General features: G+C 41.7%; 1 protein-coding gene and 1 pseudogene across 2 annotated transcripts in view; one reads left to right on the top strand and one right to left on the bottom strand.

The window, feature by feature from the left end:
• MTCL1 (microtubule crosslinking factor 1) overlaps nt 1-15,472 on the bottom strand; it is a 122,424-nt gene that overhangs the window by 79,008 nt on the left and 27,944 nt on the right. The gene's annotated exons all lie outside the window — the stretch shown is intronic.
• Nucleotides 12,177-12,533, top strand: LOC114901904 (annotated as a pseudogene).

Genomic DNA, 15,472 nt, shown 5'->3' with positions numbered 1-15,472 from the left:
CCACTCACACCCTACCTCACAGCTAAATCCTATTTGGGTGAAGAACCTAATTGTGAAAGTTGCCAAACCTATAAAAAAAATTATAGGAAAATATGTTCATGACCTAATTGTGAAAGTTGGCAAACCTATAAAAAATTATAGGAAAATATGTTCATGACCTGGGAGCATGTGCCATAAAGGAAAAGACTGATCAATTTAACCACATTAAAATTTAAACTTCTGTTCATCAAAAGATATACCCAAAAAAATGAGAACGATACATCACAAACCAGAAGATGACACTTTATAGCATTTGCAAGCTAAAACCATAAGGATATATCATTTCATTCAGCAGATGGCAAAAAGTCTGACCATACAAGAGTTGGCACAGATATGCATAATGAAATTTTCATAAATTGCTGGTTAGGTATAAGCTATTACAACCACTTTGATAAACCATTTGGCATTTCTTAGTAAAATGGAACATATGCAAAGGACTTAAATAGACATTTGTCCAAAGAAGAGACACAGATGGCCAATAGGCACATGAAAAGATGCTCAGCATCACCAGTCATTATGGAAACGCAGGTCAAAACCACCATGAGATACCTTTTAACACCCATTAGGACGGATGCTATGAAAAAATTAGAAAATAACAAGTGTTGGTGAGGATGTGGATAAACTGGAACTCCTTGTGCATAGCTGATGGAATGTAAAAGAGTTCAGCCATCGTGGAAAAGAACAGAGGGCCCTCAAAACATTAAAAATAGAATTACCATCTGATCCAGAAATTCCACTTCTGAGTATGTACCCCAGAAGAATTGAAAGTAGGACTTGAAGAGATATTTGTACACCCATGTTCATAGCAATATTGTTCACAAGAGCCAAGAGGTGAAAGCAACGCAAGTGTCTGACAGATTAATGGGTAAACAAAATGTGGTCAATACACACAATAGAATATTATTTAGCTTTAACAAGGAAGGAAATTCCGACATGCGTTATAACACGCGTGAACCTCAGGACATCATGCTAAGAAAAATAAGCCAGTCATAAAAGGACAAATATTGCATGATTCCACTTATATGAGGGACCTAGAGTAGCCAAATTCATAGAGACAGAAAGTAGAATGGTGGCTGCTAAGGGCTTGGAAGGAGGGAGAATAGGAAGTTCGTGTTTGATGGGTACAGAGTTTCAGTTTTATAAGATGAAAAAATGCTCTGGAGATGGATGTTGGCGATGGTAGCACAATAATGTGAATGAACTTCATGTCACTAAACTGTGCACCAAAAAACGGTCAAAATGGTAAACGTTACGTTATGTATATTTTGCCACAATTTTTAAACAATAAAAATAACAAATTGAACACGTACACATCCTATAGCCCAGCACACCTCCTCTTAGGAATATACATTGGAGAAGTTATGACACACAGGAACGGGGAGATGCCGAGGCATGTTTTTATGACATGTTTATATAATAACCAGAAACACAGTTTTATAATAACGAGAAGCAACCAAACAACCCAAAAGACAAGAGGAGAAATCCAGACAGTGCCCGTAACAAAGAGCAGTGACAATGAATAAACTACAGCTACCTGCATCAGCATGGATGAATATCAAAACTGTACCATCCAGTCACAGAAGACTATCTACAGTATGACTCCATTCCATTGCTTATTCAAAAATAAGCAAGACTAGGGTTTCTCTGGTGGCAGAGTGGTTGAGAGTCCACCTGCCGATGCAGGGGACGTGGGTTCGTGACCCGGTCCGGGAAGATCCCACATGCTGCTGAGCGGCTGGGCCCATGAGCCATGGCCGCTGAGCCTGCGCTCCGCAATGGGAGAGGCCACAACAGTGAGAGGCCCACGTACTGCAAAAAAAAAAAAAAAAAAAAAGAAAAAAAAAAAAACTAAACAATATACCTCAGGAAACATGAAAAACCTCAAATCAACAACCTAACCTTACACCTGAAGCAACTAGAGAAAGAACAACAAACCAAACCCAAAGTTAGTAGAAGGAAAGATATCATAAAGATCAGAGCAGAAATAAATGAAATAGAGACAAAGAAAATAGAAAAGATCAATGAAACTAAAAGCCAGTTCTTTGAAAAGAGAAACAAAATTGAAAAAACTTTAGCCAGACTCATCAAGAAAAAAAAGGGAGAGGGCTCAATTCAATAAAATTAGAAACGAACAAGGAGAAGTTATAACAGACACTACAGAAACACAAAGGATCATAAGAGACTACTGCAAGTAGCTATATGCCAATAAAATAGACAACCTAGGAGAAATGAAAAAATTCTTAGAAAGGTACAATCTCCCAACACTGAACCAGGAAGAAATACAAAATATGAACAGACCAATCACAAGTAATGAAACTGAAACTGTGATTAAAACACTCCCAACCAGAGTGAAGTAAGTCAGAAAGAGAAAAACAAATATTGTAATATTAACGCATATATGTGGAACCTAGAAAATGGTACAGATGAACCGGTTTTCAGAGCAGAAATTGAGACACAGATGTAGAGAATAAACGTATGAACGCCAAGGGGAAAGCGGTGGGGGGGTGGTGGTGGGACGAATTGGGAGATTGGGATTTACATATATACACTGATGTGTATAAAATGTATCAATAATAAATAAACATTTTTTTTAAAGTTGGCAAAAGCCTTCCCTTTTATTTTTAAAAATATCACTAATATCTAAGTTTATATGTAACTGCAAGTGGAACTATACAAAAATTTATGAAAAAGCTGGCATTTTTAAATTTGGAGTTACCTAGGTTAGAATATCAAATTTCCCAAAAGGGTAAAAAGAAAAAAAAACTCCCAACCAACAGAAGCCCAGAACCAGATGGCTTCACAGGCAAATTCTACCAAACATTTAGAGGAGAATTAACACCTATCCTTCTGAAACTATACCAAAAAATTGCAGAGGAAGGAACACTCGCAAACTCATTCTATGAGGCCACCATCATCACCCTGATACCAAAACCAGACAAAGATACAACAAAAAAAGAAAATTACAGGCCAATATCACTGATGAACATAGACGCAAAAATCCTCAACATAATACTAGCACATGGAATCCAGCAGCACATTAAAAGGATCATACACCACGATCAAGTGGGGTTTATCCCAGGGGTGCGTGGATTTTTCAATATCCGCAAATCAATCAGTGTGATACACCATGTTAACAAACTGAAGAATAAAAATCATATGATCAACCCAGTAGATGCAGAAAAGGCTTTTGAAAAAATTCAACACCCACTTATGATCAAAACTCTCCAGAAAGTGGGCATAGAGGGAACATACCTCAACATACATGACATACCCACAGCTAACATCATACTCAATGGTGAAAAGCTGAAAGCATTTCCTCTAAGATTAGAAACAAGACAAGGATGTCCACTCTCACCACTTTTATTAAACATACTTTTGGAAGTCCTAGCCATGGCAATCAAAGAAGAAAAAGAAATTAAAGGAATCCAAATTGGAAAAGAAGTAAAACGGTCACTGTTTGCAGATGACACTATACTATACGTAGACAATCCTAAAGATGCTACCAAAAAACTGCTACAGCTCATCAGAGAATTTGGTAAAGTTTCAGGGTACAAAATTAATACACAGCAATCTCTTGCATTCCTATACAGTAACAATGAAAGATCAGAAAGAGAAATTAAAGAAACACTCCCATTTACCACTGCATCAAAAAGAATAAAATATCTAGGAATAAACCTACCTAAGGAGGCAAAGGCCTGTACTCTGAAAATTATAAGACAGTGATGAAAGAAAGCAAAGATGACACAAACAGATGGAAAGATATACCATGTTCTTGGATTGGAAGAATCAATACTGTCAAAATGACTATACCACCCAAGGCACTCTACAGATTCAGTGCAATACCTATCAAATTACCAATGGCATTTTTCACAGAACTAGAACAAAAATTTTTTAAATTTGTATGGAGACACCAAAGACCCCAAGTAGCCAAAGCAATCTTTAAAAATGGAGCTGAAGGAATCAGGCTCCCCGACTTCAGACTATACTACAAAGCTACAGTCATCAAAACACTATGGTACTGCCACAAAAACAGAAATATAGATCAATGGAACAGTACAGAAAGCCCAAAAATAAACCCATACACCTATGGTCAATTAATCTATGACAAAGGAGGCAAGGCTAGACAATGGAGAAAAGACAGTCTCTTCAATAAATGGTGCTGGGAGAACTGGACAGCTGCATGTAAAGAATGTTCTAATTTCATTCTTTTAACACTATACACAAAAATAAACTCAAAATGGATTAAAGACCTAAATGTAAGACCTGATATTATAAAACTCTTAGAGGAAAACATAGAAAGAACACTCTGACATAAATTGCAGCAATATATTTTTTGATCTGTCTCCTAGAGTTATGGAAATAAAAACAAAAATAAACAGATGGGACCTAATTAAACTTAAAAGCAGGGGGCTTCCCTGGTGGCGCAGTGGTCGAGGGTCCGCCTGCCGATGCAGGGGAGACAGGTTCATGCCCCGGTCCGGGAAGATCCCACGTGCTGTGGAGAGGCTGGGCCCATGAGCCATGGTCGCTGAGCCCGTGCGTCTGGAGCCTGTGCTCCGCAACGGGAGAGGCCACAACAGTGAGAGGCCCACGTACCGCAAAAAACAAACAAAAAATTAAAAGCTTTTGCACAACAAAGAAAACCATGAACAAAACGAAAAGACAACACTCAGAATGGGAGAACATGCTTGCAAACGACGTGACTCACAAGGGATTAGTCTCCAAAATTTACGAACAGCTCATACAGCTCAACATCAAAAGAAAACCCAATCAAAAAAATGGGCAGAAGACCTAAACAGACATTTCTCCAAAGACATACAGATGGCCAAGAGGCACGTGAAAATGCCAACATCGCAACACGATGCTCAATATCGCTCATTATTAGAGAAATGCAAATCAAAACTACAATGAGATATCACCTCACACCAGTCAGAATAGCCATCAAAAAGTCTACAAACAGTAAATGCTGGAGAGGGTGTGGAGAAAAGGGAACACTCTTACACTGTTGGTAGGAATGTAAATTGATACAACCACTATGGAAAACAGTAGAGAGGTTCCTTAAAAAACTAAAAATAGGACTACAATATGATCCAGCAATCCCACTCCTGGGCATATATCTGGAGAAAACCGTAATTCAAAAAGATACATGCACCCCAGTGTTCATTGCACCACTATTTATTACAGTAACCAAGACATGGAAGCAACTTAAATCTCCATCAACAGAGGAATGGATAAAGAAGATGTGGTACATATATACAATGGAATACTACTCAGCCATAAGAATAAAATAATGCCATTTGCAGCAACATAGAAGGACCTAGAGATTTATCATACTAAGTAAGTCAAACAGAGAAAGACAAATATCATATGACATCGCTTATATGCAGAATCTTAAAAAAAGGATACAAATGAACTTAGTTACAAAACAGAAACAGACTCACAGAGTTAGAAAACAAACTTATGGTTACCAAAGGGGAAAGGTGGGGTGGAGGGATAAATTGGGAGTTTGGGATTGACATATACACACTGCTTTATTTCAAATAGATAACCAAGAAGGACCCACTGTATAGCACAGGGAACTCTGCTCAATATTCTGTAGTAACCTAAATGGGAAAAGAATTTGAAGAAGAATAGATACATGTGTATGTATAGCTGAATCACTGCTGTACACCTGAAACTAATACAACATTGTTAATCAACGATACTCCAATATAAAATAAAAATTAGAAGAAATAAACAATATACTTCTTTGGGATACAAACAGTTGGCAAACTATAAAGAAAAGGAAGGAAAAAAATAGAATTCAAGATAATGTTGACCTGAGGGTGACAGACTGTCTTAACATGGATGGTCAAACAAACTGGTAACATTGTACTGTCTAAGATGAGTATTCTTTTTACTTTCTTCTTTAAATTTTACATATATTATATGTAATATATATAATGCATATATACATATATGTATACATATTTTAAATACATTATTTTTCTGTATAATATAGTTTGTAATGTTTTTTAAAAATAGTGTTTGCAAAAGATAACGAGTTTAGTTTACGACTGAGACGCTCCAAATCTCAAACCCTCTCACATATTAGGAGGTGATTTTGTCCCTCTGATCCTTTGTGAGCAGCCCAGACCTCTCCAGAGCTCTTATCCCCTTGTGGATCATGGGATTAGTGGAGACCAAAGACCATGGCTGGACAACTTCTGTGGGTTGGCTGCCCTGTTCTGCGTCCTGCACAGACGTCAGAACAAGGGAACCTATGGGGCTGGGCGGCGGAATGAGGGACTCTTCCGATTTTCAGTGCAGCCCAGCCCAGAGCCTTACAAAGATTAAAAGGAACAGAAAACAGTATGTGAGGGCCCTGGTCTTTGACAAAGGGGCTGCTGTAGCTTTTCACAGAACCTGACAGATATTACACCAGGGTTCAAATGGGTCATACACATATCGGAGTTCATACATTCTTTTTTAAAGTATCCAAGCTTGTTAAAAAAAAAAAAAAAACAAAACAAAAAACAGAAGAAACAAAACAGACAGAAGGAATGTGCCAAAGACAATAAAAGAAATACAGGATTCAGTCCCAAGAAACAGCAGGAGGTAGGGAGAGGAATGGGGACCAGGTGAAGTTTTCATCTTAGAATTTCCACATAAATCTTCTGATGTGTTTGAACTGGGCAATTTATCAGTACAATAAAAAATCATGCTCTGAGGGGATGAGAAAAACATGGTGCCCCTTAGAGAAGGCAATCAGGAGTTACAAAAGTTGAAAAGGCTTGAAATACCAATGATACTGCAATCTTCCTTGAAAAAGGAACTTCTGGAAAATGTATTATTGCTCCATCACTGGAGGAAAATGTGAGCTGGCAGAATGGTATAACGGAAAAAGAACACCAGGCAGGAAACCGGCGATCTGTTAGGGAGCTACACCTACCCAGCATGCGGTATGTGGTAGGAAGGGTATGGATGGGCTGGGCCCTCTGACACCTGGGGGTGTGAGATTCTCAGCTCTGCCACGTACCGGCTCTGTGACACAGGGCAGGCTGACAGAGGGCAGGCTTGTCAGCCATGAGCCTCGGTTGTCTTATCATTAAATTGGGAACATAAAAATGCCCACTTCAAAGGGCAGTCATGAAGATTAGACAAGCATTGGAAGCATTTAATACCCAGTGGTGCATCATAAATGTTACGCCCCAGGCCTCAATTTCCCAACTATGCAGTTGCAGGAAGGAATAAATGAGCTCTAGCCTCACCAGCTCTAAACTTGTTTCCCTGCTGTGGTAGGCAGAACAATTCCCTCCTCCCCACAAGGCCCGCTTCCTTAATCCATGGAACCTGCGACTGCATGACACCATATGCCAAAGGGTAATTACAGCTGCTAATCGTCTGACCTTGAAATAGGGAGACTCTCCTGAGTTATCCCAGTGGCTCCCTGTCATCAGGGTCCTTGGAAATGGAAGCAGGAGAGAGAATCCTGCCACTGCTGGATCTGAAGATGGAGGAAGAGGGTTTGAGCCCAGAAATGAGGATGTGCCTGGGGGCTGGAAAGGGCAAGGAAACGGATCCTCTCCTAGAGCCTCCAGAAAGGAACACAGTCCTGAAAAACCTTCATTTTAGCCAGCGAGTGACTTACTTCTGCTGCAGCCCCCCCGGGGGGAGCCGGACAGGCAGCAACGGAAGCAGCTCGGAGCTGGGGCGAGGGAGCCTCCCCTGAAGAGCGTGGCCAGGCCCCGGGACACAGGACCCAGCTCCCAGCTCCTCCAGCCGGCCTGTTTCAAGAGCCATTTAACTCTCCATTAACCTGATGTGATGAGCACAGAGAAATGAACTCCCGGCAGCAACCGCATCGCAATTTACGGCACCCGCTAACCGATGTGCGAGTTTCTGCTTACTTCCCTCACGCCCTTCCTCACCGGTGGGTGCATCGGGCCCTCTCCTCTCGTCTCCTGCAGTTTTCTATTTAGCTGTTATTCCACTCACATTTCCCATCCCGCAGTCTTTTCTCGGTTGTGCAGTTTGCCGTCAGCACCCATATCATTTTTGCAGACCTGACCGAGGTTTCACAACAAAAATCCCAAGACCCTTCAACCTTCCACTCATCCCACTTCGAAATGTTCGCCAAAAGCAAGTATCCTCCCGCATGAGGCGTGCGGTGAGGAGACCACTCGGTTGCATCTGTCCCATGGGGGTGATGAAACAGTTCCCCTCACAGGGGCTGAAAGGTGCAAATAAACCCAAGCATGAAGCACTATCTCGAAATGGCCATTATCTTATTTGTTAAGGATTTCTCATAGTTGAGCAGGTTTCCGCTTCCCTGAACGCAGTAAGAGAGCTCTAAAGACTGGACTTCCGTTAATGGAAAAAACAAGCCAGATGGAGGTGAGTGAGTAAAAGAGCAACATACAACTATTTCTTTACTAACTAATTACTAGGACACATTCGCCTCCAAACTCGCTCAGCAGAACAGGCTCCGGGAGACGCTCAGTTGTTTTCCAAGGAGATGGTTGTTTTAATAACCCAGAGACAAGCTACGTCACTCCCCCCTCCTCTTTACAATCACAGCCGTCGGGGGCGACCCTCCGTCCAGCACATCCACGTGCACACAGCCCTCCCTGACCAGACTTCACCAAGATAAATAATGCTCTCGTCCATTCTTGAATTACTCTGACCTCTCTGACAGATGCTGGTGTGCATCTCTGGAACATGCGTCCTTAATAACAAGGGAAGAAACATCCCAGGCACAGACGCCACAGATACGCAGAGGGATTTCTACAGGAAGGCACGTTCATGCTCCTGGCAGGCAGCCCTCAGTCACTGCCTCTCCCCTACTGTGCACACACCCCAGTCCTGCCGGGGAACCTGCCTCCTGGCAGCACCCCTCTGCCACCCCTTAGCGTTGCCCCCACCCCTTAGCTCCCACATTTCAGGGATGTTTTCTCAGATGCGCATGACAAGCACTGAAACCCACCAGTTCCAGCCTTCTGTGGTGTCTTCCACGAGTTAACTGGACCCCCACTCCAACACAGCACCTGGTGCTGAGGTTTTCTTCTGTGATTTCTCGCTCCGTGGAGCCTGGTCTGTGGATACGCTGTAGCAGCTAGAGCCAGGCAGGGTAGAAGTTGGCCAAGAAGGAGTCGGTGAGCTTCCCTCCCAACTCTCAAAGCGCTGTGTGCTACTCATCCACGGACCAGGTCAGTCCAACCTGACTTGAAAAGGCAGCTCTTGGGCAGAACGTGTTCGGGGGCGGGGTGTTGCAGGGCAAGCTCACAAGAGGCAGCTCTAGTTTCCATTCCAAAAGCAAAAGAAACACCATGCCTTCATTCTCTGCAAATGGTCCGCTAGATTTCCCAAATCTCCCAAGGTAGTTTTCTAATTATGTGTGTTTACTGGCCAACTTGTCTCCAAATATTAGAGACTAGCTCCTCAAAAATCATGCTATCAACCCACGGGGCTTTGCATTAAGAGTACCTATAGTGCTGGGAATACTGGACAGCTCCATGTAAAAGAAAGAAAATAGAACACTCCCTAACACCATACACAAAATAAACTCAAGATGGATTAAAGACCTAAATGTAAGACTGGCTGCTACACAACTCCTAGAGGAAAACAGAACACTTTTTGACATAAATCACAGCAACATCTTTTTGGATCTGCCTCCGAGAATAGCAGAAATAAAAACAGAAATAAACAAATGGGACCTAATTAAGCTTAAAAGCTTTTGCACAGCAAAGGAAACCATAAAGAAAATGAAAAGACAACCTACAGAATGGGAGAAAATATTTGCAAATGATGCAACCAACAAGGGATTAATCTCCAAAATATAAAAACAGCTCATACAGCTCAATATCAAAAAAAAAAAACAACCCAATCAAAAAGCGGGCAGAAGACCTAAATAGACATTTCTCCAAAGAAGGCATAGAGATGGCCAAAAGGTACATGAAAAGATGCTCAACACTGCTACTTATTAGAGAAATGCAAATCAAAACTACAATGAGGTACCACCCCACACCGGTCAGAATGGCCATCATCAAAAAGTCTACAGATAATAAATGCCTGAGAGGGTGTGGAGAAAAGGGAACCCTCCTACACCGTTGGTGGGAATGCAAATTGGTGCAGCCACTATGGAGAACAGTATGAAGGTTCCTTAAAAAACTAAAATAGAGCTACCATATGATCCAGCAATCCCACTCCTGGGCATATATCCAGAGAAAACCGTAATTTGAAAAGACACATGCACCCCAATGTTCACTGCAGCACTATTTGCAATAGCCAGGACATGGAAGCAGCCTAAGTGTCCATCAACAGATGAATGGATAAAGAAGATGTGCTGTGTGTGTGTGTGTGTGTGTGTGTGTGTGTGTATAGATATATATATATACACACACACATACAATGGAATATTACTCAGTCATAAAAAAACTAAAATAATGCCATTTCCAGTAACATGGATGGACCTAGACATTATCATACTAAGTGAAGTAAGCCAGACAGAGACAAATATCATATGATATGGCTTATATGCGGAATCTAAAAAAAAGATACAAATGAACATATATACAAAACAGAAATAGACCCACACACACAGAAAACAAACTCATGGTTACCAAAGGGGAAAGGACTGGGAGGGATAAATTAGGAGTTTGGGATTAACCGATACACACTACTATATATAAAATAGATAACCAACAAGAACCTACTGTATAGCACAGGGAACTATATGCATTATTTTTAAATAACCTATCATGGGAAAGAATCTGAAAAAGAATATACATATATACACATACACATATGCGTATATATACATATATAACTGAATCATTTTGCTGTACACCTGAAACTAACACAACACTGTAAATCAACTATACTTCAATTAAAAAATAAATTAAAAAGAGCACCTATAAAAAATAACTTTGCAAGAGAAAACCAAAATCGCCTACTCGCTCACTCTGAGTTTCCTACTTTAAACTGGGGACAAAAATACATCTGTAAGACCCATAAACGCAAAGACTTATTAGTATATAGAGTAACTTAGCTAGAATGACAATATTGCACTCCAGCAAATGGTTAATGCATAAAATTATCGTTTAAAAACTGCACTAGTGGGGGCTTCCCTGGTGGCGCAGTGGTTTAGAGTCCGCCTGCCAATGCAGGGGACGCGGGTTCATGCCCCGGTCCGGGGGGATCCCACGTGCCGCAGAGCGGCTGGGCCCGTGAGCCATGGCCGCTGAGCCTGCGCGTCTGGAGCCTGTGCTCTGCAACGGGAGAGGCCGCGGCAATAAGAGGCCCGCGTGCCGCAAAACAAACAACAACAAAAAAAACCGCACTAGTAAACTCAGAGCAGAGGGTTCCTAAGCTTTTTAGTTGGATGGCGGTGGCGGCTCCAGTGAATAGCTACAGACAGAAAGTAAAGTCCTCCAGTATGGAAAGGGAGACAAGGCAAAACGTTTTTGGAGGGAAATGCTGTTGACTATGAAACTGACTAAAACTGTTATTTCATGAAGAGCATTCGAGGTGAAATAAGAAAACTGAAATATATTTATTCTTTTAGACCAATGCACTCCAGTAAGATTTACATGGTGGCTGCCTCAGAGAGCCTGTATTTCGGGGAAACAGATCTTCACTTCCAGGAGCTCCGACTGAGACCTTCTGCTACCAGTCTCTGTGTCATCAGCTATGCCTGCCAGACACTGCCGGGCAACTGGACCCAGACCTCAGCAAACATACCCTGAGCTAGACGGGCTGGGCCACCACAATCAATAAGAAATGAGAACACACTGCAAGTCCCAAGGTGGATAAATAAGAAGAAATCCACATATAGGACATTTGTTCTGAGTAAATCCTAAGAGTTCTCATCAGAAGAAAAAATATTTTTTTTGGTTTCTTTAATTTTGTATTTATATGAGGTGATGCGTGTTTACTAAACTTACTGTGATAATCATTTAATGATATATGAAACTTTGGGGGCAAATAAGTGGGGTAGGCTCGGCTATATGCCTCAATGAGGCACTGGTGTGGCTCCGAGGCTCCACCAGCTCATGATTTCTATGGAATCCAGCAACAGGGAAGACAGAATGGAGGAGATATGGGACTGACGGTGCTGGTCCCCTGACCTCCAAGAATGGGTGCTCCAGTCTGCTGGGAACAGGACTTCTAAAATGACAAATATGTCTGGAAGGCTGTGGTCCAAGGCCATTTTTGCTGACTATAAGCAGGGTCTATGGAACCAGAGGGAGCACACAGCTCTCCTGAAAATTGATGGTGTATATGCTCGAGATGAAACTGATTTCTATCTAGGCAAGAGATGTGCTTATATGTACAAAGCAAAGAACAACACAGTAACTACTCCTGGTGGAAAATCTAAAACCAGAGTAATCTGGGGAAAGATAACTCGCACCCATGGAAACAGTGGCATGGTTCATGCCAAATTTGGAAGCAACCTTCCTGCTAACGCCACTGGACACAGAATCCGTGTGATGCTGTACCCTTCAAGGATTTAAACTTATTGAAAAGTAGATAAAACTGTGGATTTGTTCTCTTGTAAAAAAAATAAATGATATAAGTCAAATCATTATGCTGTACACCTTAAACTTATACAATGCTGCATGTCAATTATATCTCATTAAAACTAAAATAAAAGTTACAAAAAAAAAAAAAAGAAATCCACATCAAGATGAATCACTGCATGTGAAACTGCAGTGGTAACAAGAAAAACTTAAAAGGAACCAGAGGGAAAGTCAGATTACCAGCAAAGAACAACAATTAGGCTGACAGCTGCTACAACAGCAACAGGTATCAAAAACTAATGGAATTGTATCTTTAGAAGTGCTGAGGGAAACAACTGTTAACCTAAAATTCTCTACCCAATTAAATTACCATTTGAGAGTATTTTTTAGATAGACAGGGGCCTCCGTGCAGAGATTATCTCCTACTTATGCTTACTGAAATAACCCTAAATGCATCCCAGCAAGAAGTAACAGAACCTGGAAGGAAAATGGTAACCAAAGTTGGTAAATTTAGATGTAAAAGGTGAATCAGCATAAGTACTTACAATTAAAATAAAATGGACCTTAAAATGGGGTAGCAGAGATTTGACACTAAATTATTTTCAGCAAGTCACAGTGTCAGAAGGAGTTTGTGTCCTTCAGGAGAATGGTAAATACACTTTTAAGTATGTTTGTTAAAATTTGCAAAGAACAGAGATATAAATTCTAAACCAACAGAGAGAGAAATAAAAAAAAACAAGCCCTGTATTTTTGATGGAATGCAGGAAGGTTAAAAAGAAGAAGAAAAAAAAAACATGGTGGCAGGAAAAGTAAATAACATAGCGGAACAAGTCCAACTCTAAGTGCAATCACAGTAACTCTAAATGGAACAAACTCACTCATTAAGATAAACATGGATTACCTCTCACACACACTCAGCCTTAAACTGCTTAAAACATGACACAGAAAAGTTGAAAACAAAAAAGTAAAAAAATTATACCAGCAAACAATACTGCAAAGAAAGCTGATGTAGCAATATTGGTACAATGTGATACTGAGAGCAGCATCAGACACACTGGAATCCAAGGCAAAAGCACTAACAGAGATAATGCATTTAATAATAGAAGAACCACCTACCAAGTTATGATAATCATGAATTTTTATGCACCCAATAATAAAGTAGCAAACACTCTCCCAAACCAAATTCACTTTATTCTGCTGAAATGGCCCCAAAAACAAGAGACAAGAAAGCCAACCCACTGGTCAGATGGGCCCACTGGTGGGACATATCATGGCCTTGAGTGAGTTTGACCATTATAAAAGAATCATTATTTTAATTACAGAAATGAGACTATTTGGGGGAGTTAAAAGTGAACAGAAGGCTATGTATTATTCAAGAGTGACCATAGAAACTATAGATCTAGATTTCATTTAAGAAGCAAGGAAGGACTAGACTCATAAGATAAATTAGAATTAGGCAATTGTGGGGAGAAATCAACTATTTTATGTTTTCCCTACTGAGTCCCATTTGTTTAATGTAAAAGTCATATTTTTATATACATTAAATTCAAGAGTGTCCTTTTATTCCCTTTTCAAAAATTAAGAAGAAAATTTTTGGCCTCGCCACGAGGCATGTGGGATCTTAGTTCCCCAGCCAGGGATCAAACCCGCGCCCCTTGTAGTGAAAGCATGCTGGACCACCAGGGAAGTCCCAAGAGTGTCCTTTTACTGACAATGTGTTCAGCTGAATGAAACAAAGTCCCAGCGCTCGGGTGGGTGGTTTCAAAGTCCCCATGAGAGGCTCAGAGGCTACCAGGAGAGGAGAGACTGACCACACAGCCACCCTGCCCCCTAATGCGGGTTCCTGTCCCGCTGTCACCTGGAGAACCAGAGTCACACACAAACAACACAATCCACAACAGCTAGAAGTGTGCACGCTGCAGATGAGCAAAAGAGGGAAAGGATAGAAGAGAAAAAAGACAACTAAAGGGGCAGAGAGGGGCAGAGCAAATTTGACGAGTGGCAGGTTCCAACGAACCTGAGAGAGATGAACTCCACTGTCATGAGCAGGCTGGAATCCCGCCTGTGATGTGCTTTAGGAAAACTATAATTAACGGCCAGGAAGCCCCATGGTCATGGCCCTTTACGACTGCCGTGGTCATAAACACACAACTCGAGGCTGGGCACCGACTCACGCCCGAGGGCAGTTACACGCTGCCGTCCGGCGTCTGGGCCTCTGCTTTGATGGAAAGAGGTCACTCCTAGGCCTCCTCTTCCCCAAACGCCCATCCTGCAAACTCTTATTTTACCCTTCGTCAATCTCACCAACCCACAGCTCCACTCCTAGGTGGGAACTATTTAGCTACAATTACAGAGATGCTCCAGACACAACATCCTCCCAGGGCAGTGACGGCAGCTGCTCTAGAAGCACCGGGAAGTTTTACAAAACACAGATGCCTGAGAAACAGAACAACACCAACCCCTCAGATGCCTGGGTCCCACCCCCAGATGTTCTGACGCAACTGGCCAGAGGGTAGCCTGGCATCTGGGTTTGTAACCTCCCCAGGGATTCTTCTATCAGGCAGCTGGGGCGAGTGTCACAGGGCTCAAGGGCTCGTCCTCGGCACGGGTTTACAAGACCCCTTTCACCTCCTAATAAAAGCCGAGGAGCAGGGAGCACACCTTATTCCCTGCTCTGAGCACTGCTGGTTTCTAATCCTCCTGCAAAGACCCAAACGTCTACCCTCCCACCTTCCCATTTCAAAGGGCACCTCTGAAGATGTCTGTCAAGAGGTTGAGAGCAAAGGCGAACGAGCAGTGTCTGCTTTCTGCACATCTTGTCACCAGCCTGCCTCTGGGGAAAATCTAATAATTAGCCGAGCTCAGACTTCACTGGGGAGGCTCAGGGTGTGTGTGTGTGTGTGTGTGTGTGTGTGTGTGTGTGTGTGTGTGTG

This window comes from Monodon monoceros, unplaced genomic scaffold, assembly GCF_005190385.1.
Source record: "Monodon monoceros isolate NGI ecotype Baffin Bay Population unplaced genomic scaffold, NGI_Narwhal_1 Super_Scaffold_1, whole genome shotgun sequence".
In the NCBI taxonomy this organism is placed as follows: domain Eukaryota; kingdom Metazoa; phylum Chordata; class Mammalia; order Artiodactyla; family Monodontidae; genus Monodon; species Monodon monoceros.
This window is presented reverse-complemented; position numbering and strand designations above follow the sequence as displayed.